At 38.9% G+C, this 17,063-nt stretch overlaps 1 long non-coding RNA gene across 1 annotated transcript; it reads right to left on the bottom strand.

Annotated features, from left to right (window-relative positions):
• Window positions 1–4,194: 4,194 nt before the first annotated feature.
• LOC144007474 (uncharacterized) lies at window positions 4,195–7,113 on the bottom strand. The gene is made up of 3 exons (XR_013280187.1): window positions 6,502–7,113; window positions 6,334–6,387; window positions 4,195–5,742 (listed from the first exon to the last, which is right to left on the bottom strand). It is a non-coding gene; the product is annotated as an uncharacterized LOC144007474 (long non-coding RNA).
• Window positions 7,114–17,063: the final 9,950 nt, after the last annotated feature.

Below are 17,063 nucleotides of genomic sequence, written 5' to 3'. Positions count from 1 at the left end.
GGGATTAATCGGTATCGAATCGAATCGTGACCTGTGAATCGTGATATGAATCGAATCGTCAGGTACTAGGCAATTCACACCCCTAATATATATATATATATATATATATATATATATATATATATATATATATATATATATATATATATATATATATATATATATGTGTGTGTGTGTGTGTGTGTGTGTGTGTATATATGTATATATATTAGTGCTGTCAAGCGATTAAAATATTTAATCGCGATTAATCACATTTTTTCATAGTTAACTAATAGTTAATCGCACATTTTATTTATTGTAAAAAAAAAAAAATCCCTTGATTTTTTTTCTGTCCCATTATTTTATCGAATTGTAACATCGTTAACGTGAATAAGAGGATTGATTTTCGTATGCAAATCTTTTTTTTTTTTTTAATTGAAAAAAAGTATTGAATTCAACACACGCAAAGTCACACAAACAGCCCCTCAACAGCCCTTTCCAAGGGATTAAAATTGGGGCAATGTAAAATGCCAACAAAGTGCATATGAAATGTAAACTCAGAGACTCTGCTTATAGTGCAGCAAACTATTTTTAAAGTTTGTTTTAAACTTAGCAGCAATATATTGGTCGTTATTTACCAGCTCAACCCAGTTTCTGATTTCTTTCTGATTAGAAAAATAACTGAAATGGCTAACAGCATCCTATTTGCTTTGAGCCAGTTGCTCAAACAGACAAGCCTGTTAACATTTTCAGACAACAGGGAAGCTCGCCTTCATATCGCGATCATATTGCGCGCGCCATATGTGGTCAGTGAGACTTTGGATTTGATGTCCCATATACATTATTAATGTATACGTAGCATTCCTGTGATTACAAGAAATAGAAAGTTGGCAAAAGAAATGAGAAGAAATAAGTCAGAAGCTACAAACCTAGTCAGTATAGCTTGTGAACCTCTGACTAAACCAGCGTCTCCGATTGCCACTGTGAGACTAGCGCTACTAAATACAAGATCACTAGTTAACAAATCATTGTTGATTCATGACATTATTATGACATATGATCTTGACTTATTTCTCCTCAGTGAAACATGGCTAACAGAAGGTTCCTGCAACACGGTTCTCAATGAGGCAACACCAACAAATTTTAGTTTCATGAACAAATGTCGTAATGGCAAAAAAGGTGGTGGACTTGCTGCCATTTTTTAAATCTCTATTTCAGTGTAAAGACATTTCATTGGGAGGCTTTAATTCATTTGAATATCTTAGTCTTTTGGTAAAAGGTGAACCAAACATCGTCATTGTCATAATTTATAGACCTCCAAAACAAAAAGGCAGATTCATGGAGGAATTTGAAGAAATGCTGTCAGTAATTTGTACCGACTATGATTATCTGGTCTTAACTGGAGACTTTAACATTCATGTTGACAACAACTTGGATAAAAATACCAAAGAATTTTGTAATATACTTGATACTTTTGGTCTCTCACAACATGTAAAAGGTCCAACACACAATCAAGGTCACATTCTTGATCTCGTCAATGCAGAGACCGTTGATGAACTTCTGGATGAATTCACCTAAAAAATCTCAAATGTTTTGGATGCTGTTGCTCCTATTAAAACTAAGACCATTTCATCCCGAACTAAAACACCTTGGAGGTGTGCTACCAACATAATGACTTTGAAAACTAAATGCAGAAAAGCCAAGCGAAAGTGGAGAAAAACTAAACTCCAAGTTCATTTTGACCTGTACAGACAATGTATTTGTCTTTTTAACCAAGAGTTAGTAATAGCTAGACAACAACACTTTTCTGAAATTATTAGTAGGAACCTCAACAATACACACACTCTATTTGCCGTGGTTGACAAACTCACAAATCCCCCAAATCAAACAGCGCCAGAACTCCTCTCAACAGATAAATGCAATGAATTTGCCTGCTACTTTAGTGAAAAAGTACAAGCCATCAGGTCAAACATTGTTACAAAATAACAAAATGATGCAGCACTTGAAATCACCTCGGAATAATTTAATTACCATGACAGAATTTGACTCAGTGGATCAAAATACTGTCGTAGACTTGGTTCAGCAATTGAAACCTTCCACGAGCTGTCTTGGCTCAATACCATCTGGCTTTTTCAAAACCATTGTCAAATCTGTTCAGATTGATTTACAACAAATAATTAATTGCTCACTTCAATCAGGTGAGCTTCCTAAATCTCTGAAAGTAGCCGCCGTCAAGCCCATTCTAAAAAAAGAGAACACTGGATGTCTCCCGGCTAGCAAATTATAGACCAATCGCAAACTTTCCCTTCGTAACTAAAATAGTTGAAAAAGTTGTTTTTAATCAACTCAGAAACAGCTCTGATTAAAGTACTGAATGATATAAGATTGAGCACTGATGCAGGGAAGGTATCGGTGCTCGTCTTGTTGGACCTCAGTGCAGCATTTGACACGATTGATCATAATATACTGTGGACAGGCTGGAATCTTGGGTGGAGTTAAATGGAACAGTCCTTAAATGGTTCAGGTCTTATTTGGAGGAAAGGAGTTACTTTGTGACTATTGGAAATTTTAAATCTGATAGAAAGGCCATGACATGTGGGGTCCCTCAAGGGTCAGTCCTTGGACCCCTTTTGTTCAGTCTGTATATGTTACCTTTGGGTCAAATGCTTCAGAACGTCGATGTTGACTATCATAGTTATGCAGATGACACACAACTGTATTTATCAATGTCCCCAAATGACAGCAGTTCTATTAACGTATTAGAGCAAATTAACAACTGGATGAACCAAAATTTCCTTCAGCTAAACAAAAACAAAACAGAGCTCATTGTTTTCGGCAATAAAGAAAAGAGGATTGCTGTTAAAAAAAAACAGCTTGAGTTACTATCTTTAGAAACTAAAGACCAAGTTCGAAATCTTGGGATACTAATAGACTCAGACCTGACCTTCAGCAATCATATTAAATTCATCACTAAAACAGCCTTTTGCCAGCTGAAAAACATATCCAGACTGAAGGACTGCATGCTTCAAGCAGACCAAGAGAAGCTTATCCATGCTTTTACCTCCAGCAGACTCGATTACTGTAACCGTCTTCTGATAACTCATCCCAAACACCAGGCACGCACGCACGCACGCACGCATGCATACACATGTGCACACACACACAGGCACGGCGCACACTTTACCTTACGCAAACTTTGTTGAGGCAGCTTCTCCCTCTCACCATACAGAATACAACCTGCAGTGTAATGGCTCATCAAATATACTGCATCCTTCACGTTGAATGTGTGGGCAAAAACATGGAGGAGGCCCTCAATGACCTGATAGCAAGAACAAATTGATCATGCAAATATCAACAGTACATAATAGGATTAAATGTAATTTCTGACGGCCATACAACATATTTATCAAAACTATTTCATAGGATAAAAACACCCTAACAGGTTAAAAAGAATAATTGCACACTTGATACATACTTCCCCCGTCAGCCACTGGTGTGGCCGAAGTGAGCGGAGCTCTGAGTGGTGGATAAGAATGTTTTGCCCCTTTGTCTGTGAGGGAATAACAGCAACCACCACCTCAGTGTCCCTTTTTTTCCACAGTCGAGTTAGCTGCAAACCATAATAACCAAAAGAGGTGCATTTTATTTTTATTTTATTTTTATTTTAGTGTTTTAATAGGGCATGGGACAAATGTTCATCAATAAGCTGATAAATAAGCTTACAAGATCTGGCACTTGACTGTGCATAGTTCCATTGAGCCAGGTAAGGTTATCACTATGGTAATTTAATGTTTAATAATTGTCACACACACACACACTCATGCACACGCGCCCACACACATCCTTGTACATATATCTTTGTGAGGACATCCATTGACATAATGCATTTCCTAGACCCTTACCCTAACCCCAACCATAACCCAATTCAAACCTAAATTCTAAAACCAAGTCTTGACCTTCAAAAAGAGGTCTTGCAAAGTGAGGACCGGCCAAAATGTCCTCACTTCACAAAAATGTCCTCATTCTGTTGGATAAAGACGTATTTTGGTCCTCACTATGTATTATGTACAAGAACACACACACACACACACACACACACACACACACACACACACATACAGGTTTATATGGTATAGACTGACAAATTTCAAAAACAGGCCCGGTGGTGGTTTAGGTTGACACACCTTTTTAAAGGGACTATAACGATGGGAGTAAGGCTAAAACACTGCAAAAAATTTGAGAAAGATTTAGCACACTTCAGCTCTTAGAAAAGAGGTTCACAACCTGAGATATCAGACCTGACAGAATGGTGGTTTTTGACGACACTTGAATTGTGGTTTACAAGGACAAAACAGGATTGTGGCGACTTTAAATGGACAAGGAAGTCACGCCCCCCACCACCCAAAATTAACATAAATACACCACCTTACACCACTATGCATTAGGTGAACAGAACCAAAAAAAGAGCATTTGGTTATAGATGGATGATGGTTTCACCCCTGTAAGTGTTTCTTCATGACTAATACAAAAATACAAGACAGTAATGAGCATCAGCATTATTGAAACTTTAAAAAAAACAATGACGTCACATTTACAGCCACCTAAATGAAGACACAACGGCTAAAAGAATGTAGGAAAATGTCTATTTAATGACATTAAATATTTATAGTCAAAGAGGCCAATAGTTAGTTGGAGCTGATATTCATTTGTAGCAAAAGAAAAAAAATTGTGCCAACATTAATAAAAGAAAAAATAAAGTTTGAAACACTTCTAAGCATGTTTCTAACTTTCAAATTTTCAACATGTTTAAAGGTTTTTAGTTTTATGTTAAATATTGAATTTTAAAACAAATCTATTTGCTAACAAAAAGTGCTGGGTGCTTCCCAAGTCATTAGCATGTGTTAAGGTAAATTAAAAATTAAGCAAATAAATGGGGTATATGCCACGGAGAAGGCAGGACTTCTAACTTCCATAAATCACACACCTACGCTGTTACCAGGTACTGTTAGGACATATAGGCCGTGTCCCAGTTCTCGTACTTCCACCCTTATGTCGCAACAGTAACCAGAAACAGAGGTGTGTGTGGCTTAAGAACACCAGAAGTCCCACCTCTTCAGTGGCATATACACCATAGCACCCTCAAGTTTTTTGTTTTAATTTCTAGGAAAAAAAAGTGCAGGGAGCATATCTCTTATAAAATTAAGTGAAAATATAATTAAACAAATAAAAAATTCCCTGAATTTAATTTTAAATAAATTCTGGTATCTCACTGAGTGATGAATGCTTGGGAAAATAGCAGATTTGGATTTTTTGTCTGGGTTCATAAAATGTTTCAAAAGATGCTTGCAGAACAGGAGAAAAACTGTCAACATTCAAAACTTTGCAACAAGAAAAACTGTGACAAGTGAAAACTGAAAATTTTTTGCAATCTTTTACACACCCCGACAAAAACCCAATATTTTCCATGTTCGCAAGCATTCGTTGCTCAGTGAGATACCAGCAAATGGGTTTACCGTCTCTTCTGGGCCTGCCTTTTGGCTGTGGTTATTCGGTTTCTCACAAAGTCTCTAATATTTTGTACAGACCGTTGTGACAGCGCAGGGTCTTCTGCCTGCTTACACTGGCTGCATTCAACTTTGGAGGCAAGATTTCCTTTTTTTATGTGGCTTCCAAAATGTCGCATCACTGCAGCGACCTCGGCTTTGGTCCACATTTTCTTTGGTAGTCTTTTTGCCTCACTCGCTTGACCAGCATCGCCTTTTCCTGAGAGGAAAAAAAAATATATATATATATATATACATACACTTGTGCTGTAGTATCCAGAATAGACCCTCAATCATTTACCAGCCATAGATTCCACATATTCTTAATCTTTTTACCTCATTCTCACACACACGGCTATCCCAGAATAGGGCACCTGGTCAAGGCACTCTTTTAGCATAAGAACCTGACCACACTCCATACTACTTTCTCTCATTCTGCCCAATTAATCCCAGTCCTCACATATTTAGTGTTTCTTGAATAATTATCATAGTTTTTGTAACCTCTCAATCAACTAATTTGACTCCTTGAACAGACTTCCTCATTCATCCTTCATGTTCTTGCATCTCTCCAGGCATCAATGGTGAAAGAAGCTTAGGTGCAAGTGAGGGATTCATGTATGTAAGCTGAAGAGGCCCATGTGGAGATTTTTTATTTAAATTTTTTTTGAAAATCCAAATGTGTGCATTAAAGGTCTTAATCTGTAACTGCGCTTCAGTTGCATGACTTTTATTTTGTTTCTTTAGTTCATTTTAGTGCTCTATCATTGCATATATTCATAACATTTTCCAGAGACTCTATAGCTTGTCTTACCGGCAGTTGAAGGGAGTGTGTCTTCTACTGTAGACGTCACATTTGACAGTGCATCTGGTAAAAACAAAGACGACGTGTGAAAATTGTCTCTTCAACAGATACTGTCCTGAGCGGCCTTTGCTGCCCCATATGCTGAGAGAAAAATTTTAAAGTAGACAGAGAACCTACCATGGCCAACAGAGTTCTGTTGCCGCTCAAGGTTCGTAGAGTCTGAGGCTGGATCCAGGTCTTTGTCATCGTCACGCAGTGGTCCTCCGACCTCTGTGCCGGTGCCCTCTGAGTCACTGCCATCATTATTTTCACTCTCACTGAATGATAAGTTATCTTGAAAAAGATAAGTTCATAAGAAAAGATCAGTGAGGCATCAGACCTAAGGCCTCAAGTTTTAGAATTGTTCTACCAATTTAATAATGTACACACAATCTCGTAAACTCTTCCACCAAATACTGAGAAACACTGATGATAATCTAACATTACTCAAAACTATCCTGTAGCAAGTTAAGGAGCCACACAGAACATTTTTTTTTAAAGTTTTCTAGTCATAAATTTGAACGGCAAACATTTCCTCACATTTCAGCACAGGTGACCTTGTTGACCGATTAAACACCAGCATTATGTCGCACTGTGCAAAAGTTTTAGGCAGGTAATGTAATGCTATTTAGATAAATATGTTGCATTTGCTACAGAAAAACTGGTCTGTAGTACAGCTGTAAGCTGGAAAGGATGCCACTATTTAACAGTAGGGGTGAGAACGATAGTTTTTGTTTTTTGATGCATCGATTGTCATATTAAAAAGATTGTGAATCGATTCAGAGGAGCTGGTATTAAAAAGATCCATCCATCCATCCATTTTCTTGACTGCTTATTCCTCACAAGGGTTGCGGGGGGTGCTGGAGCCTATCTCAGCTGGCTTTGGGCAGTAGGCGGGGGACACCCTGGACTGGTTGCCAGCCAATCGCAGTGTATTAAAAATAGATTTTTTTTAAAGTCTAAATTAAAAAAAAAAGTAAGCCACTGTTGTCTTCTGCATATTGCACCTTCAGGTATTAAAATAAAAGGTTACACAAAATCAGAATTATAAGTTTAAATGTTTTTGTAAATTTGTTATAGGAGAAGATAAACATTTGTTACAGCAAATGCTGCCATTGGCACTTTTTGAAATGTGTGTTGTTGCCACACCATTGTAAACCAGGTTGCCTTGCGCACTTTAATAAAAGTCCAAGTGTGCAATATAAACCCTTGCTCCTCCTCGAGTTCTGAAATTGTTTTAAAAATGTACCAGTGGTTTACATTAGCTATGAAATATAAGCCAATGTAGTGATGCATCAGAAGCGAATCGAATTGAATCGTGGGCCTCTGAATCGGAAGCAACTCTTGAGGTACCCATAGATTCCCACCCCTACTAAACAGAACATCATCAGACATCTGAACACTCACCTTCAATTTCAATTTCATCCAGAGATTTGCCTTGCAGACCAGAAAGCTCTCCTTTTTCTATGGATAAGAGCAATTTTGAGATCTTGGCCAACTGCATGGTTGGGACTGGCAACCTATAGAAATCCCTATGGACTCTAATATCATGTCCCAGGAAATCTGCAACCTGGTCAAGTTCATTTTTTTTCAAATTCAGGATCTGTGTGAGTGTAGCGACATGCTTTCTAAGTTGTGTAGATCTGAGGAGCTCCGGCTTTTTAGCTCCACACAGGCTTGCGTAAACACGCAAGCAATCATGTCCTCTGTAGTATGTTATAGTTTTGGGTCTTCCGAATAGAAAAATATTTTCATCTGGAACACCACACTCCTTCCTTTTATTGGTTAGGAGTGACAGTGCTTCTACCGTAGACGGTGTAAGAAGAACTACCACTTTTCTCTCTCTTTTCCCAACAAGTTCTACTCTGGTGAAATAGTTGCACAACCTTTGCTCGAGCTGAGAAAGGCCCAAGGCAACATCTTTGTGCAGCTTTGAGCTGTCCCTCTCGTTAAAACCTTTGCTGAGCATTTTTGAGACTTCTCCAGCGCGTCTACGATTAAACACAATTATTTGTGCTAAAGTAACTTTCGCAAGCTCAGCATAGTTTTTCGGTGTTGCTTCCTCCATCAAGTTACTAACAGCTCTCTCTGCAGTCTTCTGAAGGTACTGGTGAAGTGTCTGGACATCCTCTGTAAAGGGCAATGTTGTTGGCTTATTATACTTGGCACTGCTCAGCGTGCTAAGAGCTTTGTGTGAAACCAACTCACACCACTTGGAGGTATACAGTTTCCTAAATGTTTCAGTTGCCTTCACCAGCGCTGTATCTTCTGCCATTAGTGCACGACAATGAATGATGTCGCAAATTTTGTTTAGTGTGTGCCCCAATTTCAAAGCTAGGCTTGGTGTATGGTAGGAGAGACTTTCCTCATCAAATCCAGCAACTTGCTTCACTGCTTGAACAACTGTTTGAAAGTTTGAGGGCTTTATGGCTTCCTCCAGGCTGTGTACAGAGAAGTTTGCTCGCAGACATACCAGCAGTCGTCCCACTTCCCGGAGTTTTTGTCGAATATGTTCGTACTTTGTGGGATCTTGTCCATGTTTATTGTACAGGGACTGGGCCAAATGAACAATAGATAGGTCATTTCGTACAGCAAGGCCAATCTCATCAGTCTTCATTGTGCTAAGAATCTTCCACATTCCACTTGAAAAGTGTTGGCTGAATACGGTATCTTGTGCTGTAGCTAAACACAGAACTCTGGATCTTCCAGCTTCTTTTTCCAGATTCCTATTTTCCGGCTTTAAGGGACATCTTCGGACATGTCTCCACAGTTCTTTGCGAACGTATAGGCCCTGGCAGTGCATACAGTGCACAAACTTTCCAGCCACTGCAGTAGATTTTGGCCTTCTTTTCACTTTTAATTGTCCTTTTTCACCTTGGAGTATGGCAGAGTTATGTTGAAAATTTCCCCTGTTTCGCATTTTTTCAAATAAAGTCTTGCGCTCCTGTGAGTGTTCAGGGAGATAAAATGCATATGAAACTTCTGGGTGAGACATGTGTACTTTCAGGTGGCGAGTCAGCCTGCTTTGTGGCTTACCACAAACAAAACAGTAATTTCTATTGGTCAAATTGAGATGTTGTAGAGATTTTTTATCTTTGTTCTTCACATTCTTATTTGATGAGTCTTTGTTAGAAATTTCTGAATCTGATGTTTTGCCAGCAAGGACATCTGTGGGCTCGGCAGAATGGGGCAAACATTTTGATGTGCCAGCTTCATTTGGAATATGTGTGTCCAAACTGTTAGAGTTGTCAGTGGGTACGGCTGGTATTCCTTTCCTAGGTCGCACTTTAGACTGATGAGGCACCAAAGTCATGCTTGAATCTGAATCGTCATCTGAATCTGGGACATATTCACTCCCAGAGTTCTCATCCGAGTCTAATATTTCATCTTCAGCTGTCTTTCGTCTGTAGCAAGACAGATGCCAGACTCTTGAACATGCTGTTAACAGAGTCAGAAAATGTTGGGTCAAACTAACAGTGTCAATTACAGTTACAACATAACTTCTTTAAACTATTTTCTTCTCTGTGCCAATCAGTGCTGTATTTTATATTGTCTAAGAAGAGTTGCCAGTAATTAGTTACATCATGTGCACCATGTACAGTGACAACTGTCCTGTGGCCCTTTGCATCATTTGTTTGGTTTCTGGCTGTATTGTCGCAATTTGGACTCCTTTACTTTGCAAAAGCAATGCTATCAATATATGGTTTACCTTTGCATCTGTATCCAGTCCATGTCAAAGAAGATATCGGTCCCAAGCATAGAAGACACTTGTCAAAGGATGACAGTGTTGAGACCTCAAGAAGGTGTTTAAAACAGTCCTGTGGGGGAAAATATTTCTTTAGAAAGTGTTGGCAAAATATGTAAAAAAGCATATAGGATTGGTAGCAAAAAATAAACTTAGATGAACAAATATGTACAAACTGACTTCAATTATCAATCATTCAATAAAGTTTCTCAGCGCACAAAAATATCGCTAGTGGCATGAAACAAAGCTCAGGAAACAATTGTTAAACGTTAACTGTAATTGGGCTCTAAATGACTCTTTAGTGATAAAGTAATTTACCTTTTTAGAACTGGTCTGTAGCTCAAGTACTGGACTCAGGTCACTCGGGCTCACAGTCATTGAAGAGTGCCTTGTCTCCATCATGCACTGAAACAGAAAAATACAGAGACAGTACACAGGTTTAATCAGACTGTTTGATTACAAATTTGTTGAAGTTGCAGAAATATACATGAATGGTAAACTGTCAGTTTTTAACTGCCAGATGGCGTTGAAATCCATTAAACAACCACATGTACCTGTTCAATGTCGTCAACGTCTGAGGGTTGGGCAGACCTCTCTGTGTCAGAATACTACAAAAGAAACAAGAAGGAAACATAAACTCTGTGTTGCTTGATCCTGCGTCACTCTGAATCATCAATGTGATGTAAAGTGTTGTCTCTATGAGGGTATGGTCCTCTGTCTGTGTTTAATGTTTGGTCATTCCAAAAGCAACAGCCTACCGAGTCTTGATATACTGTATGTATAGTGATTCTGATCCACAGATAGGTGACAGTGGGTGACTGTGAGACTTGCAAATAGAGTGAGTGTCAAATGTCCCTCTAAACCATATGATTCCGTGAACACGCACACCCGTAGGTGAGTGTAACTCAACTTCCACAGCAAATGCTTTCACGGAGAATGTCAGTGTATGCCAGCGTCAGTCTATGCCATACATATACTTGGACACACACACACGCACATCCAAACCTATGGATGAGGTTGTGACTTAAAAGCTTAAAATACTATCACAAAATCTGTCAGTCCAATACACTATAAATCTAGGTGATAACACACAGACACACACACACACACACAGTCTATTCAAATTATTATCAATCAAATAAGTTTCTCTATACACCAAAATATTACTTGTGACTTGATAGAGGACTGCAAACAATTATTATAGGTGGATGCTAAATGACACATTAGTGATAAAGTAATTTACCTTTTCAGAACTGGTTTGTGGCTCAACTGCTGGATTCGGGTCACTCTGGCTCACATTCATTGAGGAGTGCCTTGTCTCCATCATGCACTGAAACAGAAAAATACAGAGACAATACACAGGTATATTCAGACTGTTTGATTACAAATTCGTTGAAGTTGCAGAAATATACATGAACGGTAAACTTTGTCAATTTTTAACTGCCAGATGGCGGTGAAATCCATTAAACCACATGTACCTGTTCAATGTCAACTTCTGAGGGTTGGGCAGACCTCTCTGCGTCAGAATGCTGCAAAAGAAACAGGAAGGAAACATTATACACAAACTGAGGACCATACCTTCATAGAGACAACACTTTACATCACACTGCTGATTCAGAGTGACGCAGGATCAAGCAACACAGAGTTTATGTTTGGTCATTCCAAAAGCAACAGCCTACCTAGTCTTGATATACTGTATGTATAGTGATTCTGATCCATAGGTGACAGTGGGTGACTGTGAGACTTGCAAATACAGTGAGGTCAAATGTCCCTCTAAACCATATGATTACATGAACACGCACACCCGTAGGTGAGTGTAACTCAACTTCCACAGCGAATGCTTTCACGGAGAATGTCAGTGTATGCCAGTGTCAGTCTATGCCATACATATACTTGGACACACACACACGCACACCCAAACATATGGATGAGGTTGTGACGTAAAAGCTTAAAATACTATCACAAAATCGGTCAGTCCAATACACAATAAATCTAGGTGATAACACACACACACGTAGGCGAGTGTAACTCAACTTCCACAGCGAACGCTTTCACGGAGCATGTCAGTGTACGCCAGTGTCAGTCTATGCCATACATATACTTGGACACACACACACGCACACCCAAACCTATGGATGAGGTTGTGACTTAAAAACGTAAAATACTATCACAAAATCTGTCAGTCCAATACACAATAAATCTAAGTGATAACACACACACACACACTCAGTCTATTCAAATTATTATCAATCAAGTAAGTTTCTCCATTCACCTGATAGAGGACTGCAAACAATTATTATAGGTGGATGCTAAATGACACAGTGATAAAGTAATTTACCTTTTCAGAACTGGTTTGTGGCTCAACTGCTGGATTCGGGTCACTCTGGCTCACAGTCATTGAGGAGTGCCTTGTCTCCATCATGCACTGAAACAGAAAAATATAACGTTAATACAGACAGGTATATTCAGGCTGATTACAAATTTGTTGATGTTGCAGAAATATACATGAATGGTAAACTTTGTCAGTTTTTAACTGCCAGATGGCGTTGAAATCCATTAAACAAACACATGTACCTGTTCAATGTCGTCAACTTCTGAGGGTTGGGCAGACCTCTCTTCGTCAGAATGCTGCAAAAGAAAAACACAGACAGAGGACCATACCTTTTTAGAGACAACACTTTACATCACACTGCTGATTCAGAGTGACGCAGGATCAAGCAACACAGAGTTTATGTTTGGTCATTCCAAAAGCAACAGCCCACCTAGTCTTGATATACTGTATGTATAGTGATTCTGATCCACAGATAGGTGACAGTGGGTGACTGTGAGACTTGCAGATAGAGTGAGGTCAAATGTCCCTCTAAACCATATGATTACGTGAACACGCACACCCGTAGGTGAGTGTAACTCAACTTCCACAGCGAATGCTTTCACGGAGAATGTCAGTGTATGCCAGCGTCAGTCTATGCCATACATATACTTGGACACACACACACGCACATCCAAACCTATGGATGAGGTTGTGACTTAAAAGCTTAAAATACTATCACAAAATCGGTCAGTCCAATACACAATAAATCTAGGTGATCACACATACACACTGAATCTATTCAAAATTAACCTTAAGTTTTTCTATACACCAAAATACTACTGGTAACTTGATTTAGCACTGTAAACTATTGTTGTAGTGGATGCTAAATGACACTCAGAGATGAAGTAATTTACCTTTTCAGAACTGGTCTGTGGCTCAACTGTTGGTCTCAGGTCACTCTGGCTCACAGTCATTGAGGAATGCCTTGTCTCCATCATGCACTGAAACACAAAACAATGCAGACAGTAAATACAGGTGCAATCAGATTCCAGGGAAATTATGTTTGATTACAAATTCACTGTAGATGCAGAATATGAGTGGTAAAAACAGTCTGATCCAACAACCACATGTACCTGTAAATAGTGTAAGAGTGTGGACATGATTTACCTCTTGAAAAGATTCCAGAGCATCTGTGGGTGATGTAGATATACTTTTCTCCACAGTGAGCTTGGATGTTAACGTGTTCTGTTGGCTAGATTCCTAAGGTTTAAATTGACAAACAGCATCATGAGTTTAATGCAGTCAGTACTGATTTTCAGATCACTAACCACTCAACACATTCTGATATGATTACCTTGCTTCTCCATGGCCAGTCGGAGTCACCATAATTATATGTAATCTCCTCTCCTGAGTCAATGTCCCGTGTCGCAAATAAACACAGATGGGGCTTTCCTTGCACATTTAAATACTTCATTGTGGCATTTGGGTTGATGTGGTCATCATTGACCAATCTTCCTAGCGACTCATCCTCTGTTGCCGCATCAACACTTCAAATAGAAAACAAATTATCAATATTATATGGCTGGAGCTTGGTTGTGTTGATTTTCCTGATTTAAGGTCCCATTTGGGTTTGGACCCAAAGCTAATGTGTCTAAACAAATTATGGACTTTTAATATGGACTAATTAAAGAGATTTAATACCCACCACCAAGTTTTTCCGTCAAAGCGAAACTCAAACATGAATGCTTTCATTTTGTCATGGTACAACCTCTGTCTCCTCTCACATTCTTGTTTGTTTATAAGTGCACCACGATATTCCAGCAGGAAGTCTCCTTTTTCAAAAGAAGCACAAGCAAATACCCCTCTCCCTAGTAATGACAAAAAAAAAATCTAATAAAATAAAATAATGGTCAAGTGAAAGATACAGTTTTTAGTTAACTGTTATTGTGAGATGTATCTTACCTTTGAATTCACTGATGTATTTCACATCAAGTCCATGTTTGTCTCTTTCAGTATCAATATAAAGTCTTGCTTCTTTTTTTGGATTCAAACACCTTCGCCGTGGCATGTTTTTGTTTTTTAAATCAAGTGCCTCTGAAACTAAAAAAGGTAAAGTTCTAAAAGTTAATTTGTTATAGACAATAATGTAGACAATAATATAAACATCTCAGATTTTAAAATCATAATAGTCCTCACAAATCAAATTACAACAATCCAAAGTTGAATGCTTTCAATGAGAGGAGAGCTTTATTTCATCGAATTAACCGCCATTTTAACATCACCTCGGCATTGTCAATAGGTGAAAATGCTCGAGCTTGGTCATAAATTAACAGATGGATAAAGATAGATACGCACGTTAGAGAAAAGGCAGTGGGTATTTTCATGCTAGCGAATTTGTATTTGTAGTTCTTACGTGATTCACGGCCAAATAGGTGAAAAAGGCAAGACTGGCAACTCTTCTGCTGGCGCATATTTGCCGGCGCAGAATTCGTAGTTGTAGTTCTCGCGCGATTCACGGCGAAATATAGTGCTGAGAGGCGACCAGCAACTTTCCTGCTAACGCTATTTTGCAGGCACAGGATTCGTACTTGTACAGTTCTCGCACGATTCACGGCAAACTAGCGCAAAAAGCGAGACGCTAGAACACGACAAAATATCCGCTTCCTGGAGCAAATTCCTCCATCTATAATCCGAACCGCCTATCCTAATATGAGATCATTATTATTGTGGAGCAACCGTCACGTACGTGTTAAAATTAAGAGATCGAAATAACGCGGAACAAGAGAACGAGGCCTTTGAGTAAACGAATGAAAAATGTTCCACTTTCTGCCATGAAACCTCTCTAAAAAAACGTAAAAAGCTGCCATACCATGACGAAATAACCCCACCACACTAAAAATAACTGTTCTCATTAAATTGGGCTTATTTACAATTAATACTTACCGTGCAGTTCTCCGTTGTGTTTGTTCAGCGTCCCGCGCTGGCGTCTGCAGTTTCCCGCGACATCCGGTGTACTCCACACCCACATTCTACGTCATGTCTCCGCCTACTCGTGTGTGTCCGTGTGTATGTGTATGAAGTTGCAATAACAAAAAACGGCCAGTAGGATGTCATACACATACACAAAATCTCAGATGAGGGGATTACACTGACAGATCAAAAACTCATATTTATAAGAGATTTAGAAATTAATTAATGCATAATTATTGTCCTAGCTGAGTAGTAGGCCCATATTTTTCTCTTTTTACAGAAAAAAACGCTTTTATAGACCCTACAAAATTAAAAAACAAGTCTTGAATTAGGCTGACACTGTCCGTGTCAGTCTAAACACAAGTGTCAACTTTTCCCAGGTGAAATGTCAGGTCATTTGTCAGCCTAAGCCACATAAACCAACACACACACACACACACACACACACCCATGCATTTTGTTGCGTCTGACACAGTAATACTATGTATATCCTACATATATGTATATATACACATACAAAAGCAAACCTGTGTGTCGGTGTCTTGAATCTGTGTGTTTTTGTCTCTATGATCATGATTGATTGCTGCTGTCTTCATTTTGTGCTTGGGTTTCGGAATTGTTTTTGGTGGGTTGAAGTATTTTGATTTTGACCGTCCTGGAGAGCTATCTCGCTTCTTCCACTGTTCAATCGGGTCTTCGTTTGAGTTGCCTGAACTTGGACACACTTTGTTCAAAATCAACTCTGGAAGATCATGTTTCATCATGTGCTCAATATAACGTCCCTGCAGTGAAGCAAACATTTTTGACACAAACTCTGCTGGTCGCAGGTATCTTTTCTTTAGTAGGATGGAGTGCTTAACAAAATGAAACCAGAGCTCAGCATGGCAGTTTGTGTCTCTTGTTTTAATCTTTCCATCACTTCTTTTGATTCCAGTCTCCATGTTCTGTGAGAGATCCCCAAGGAGCAAGCCACTCCATAAAGGGAATATCCCCATGTAGTTTTTCATTAAAATGTCAATGATGCCAGGACAGTGGTACATGCTTTTTGTGCCGACATCTTCCGAAAGGCAGTCACATTTTGCTTGGTCCCTTTGCAGTTGAAAAACTCGTGTAAAAGGTGACTTTCCAATAATTGTGTTGTGTTGTTGGTAGATAGGTATGTTCTCATGTTCAATAATTTGGTCTCTGTCTTCCATCTCAAGGTCTTTGTTTTCCCAAATACATGCATCAAGATATGCTTTGCTGGTTTTTACCGTTTCTGTTTCCTCATCAGAGTCAAAAAGCACACACATATGATAAAAGACTTCCACAGCTATCTTCATGCTGGAGCAGTTAAGAAGGTGAGCAAACGTGTATAAGGCATATTCTTTTATGCCTTTGTCGGCGGTTGTCTTTGCCATTGCTTGTGAGACAGCCTTCAAAATGTGGGCAGAGCAAAGATGAAGCACTGTCAACTTTGGAATATCTTTTGTTAGTCCCATTCCAAGTTTGTATGCTCTGTCAAGATAGACAGAAATATTTTCTTTGTTGAGTGCAATGAGCACACTGTTAATCATGGCCGAGCTATAATCTGTCTCGACCTGTGCTATGTGATGTTTTGTTTTGTTTGAGATTTTTCTTTTAAATTCCATAAGCCAGTGTGAAATGGCAGGAACTGCATGGCTGTTTGACACC

This window comes from Festucalex cinctus, chromosome 19 (genome assembly GCF_051991245.1).
Source record: "Festucalex cinctus isolate MCC-2025b chromosome 19, RoL_Fcin_1.0, whole genome shotgun sequence".
NCBI classification, from domain to species: Eukaryota; Metazoa; Chordata; class Actinopteri; order Syngnathiformes; family Syngnathidae; genus Festucalex; species Festucalex cinctus.
This window is presented reverse-complemented; position numbering and strand designations above follow the sequence as displayed.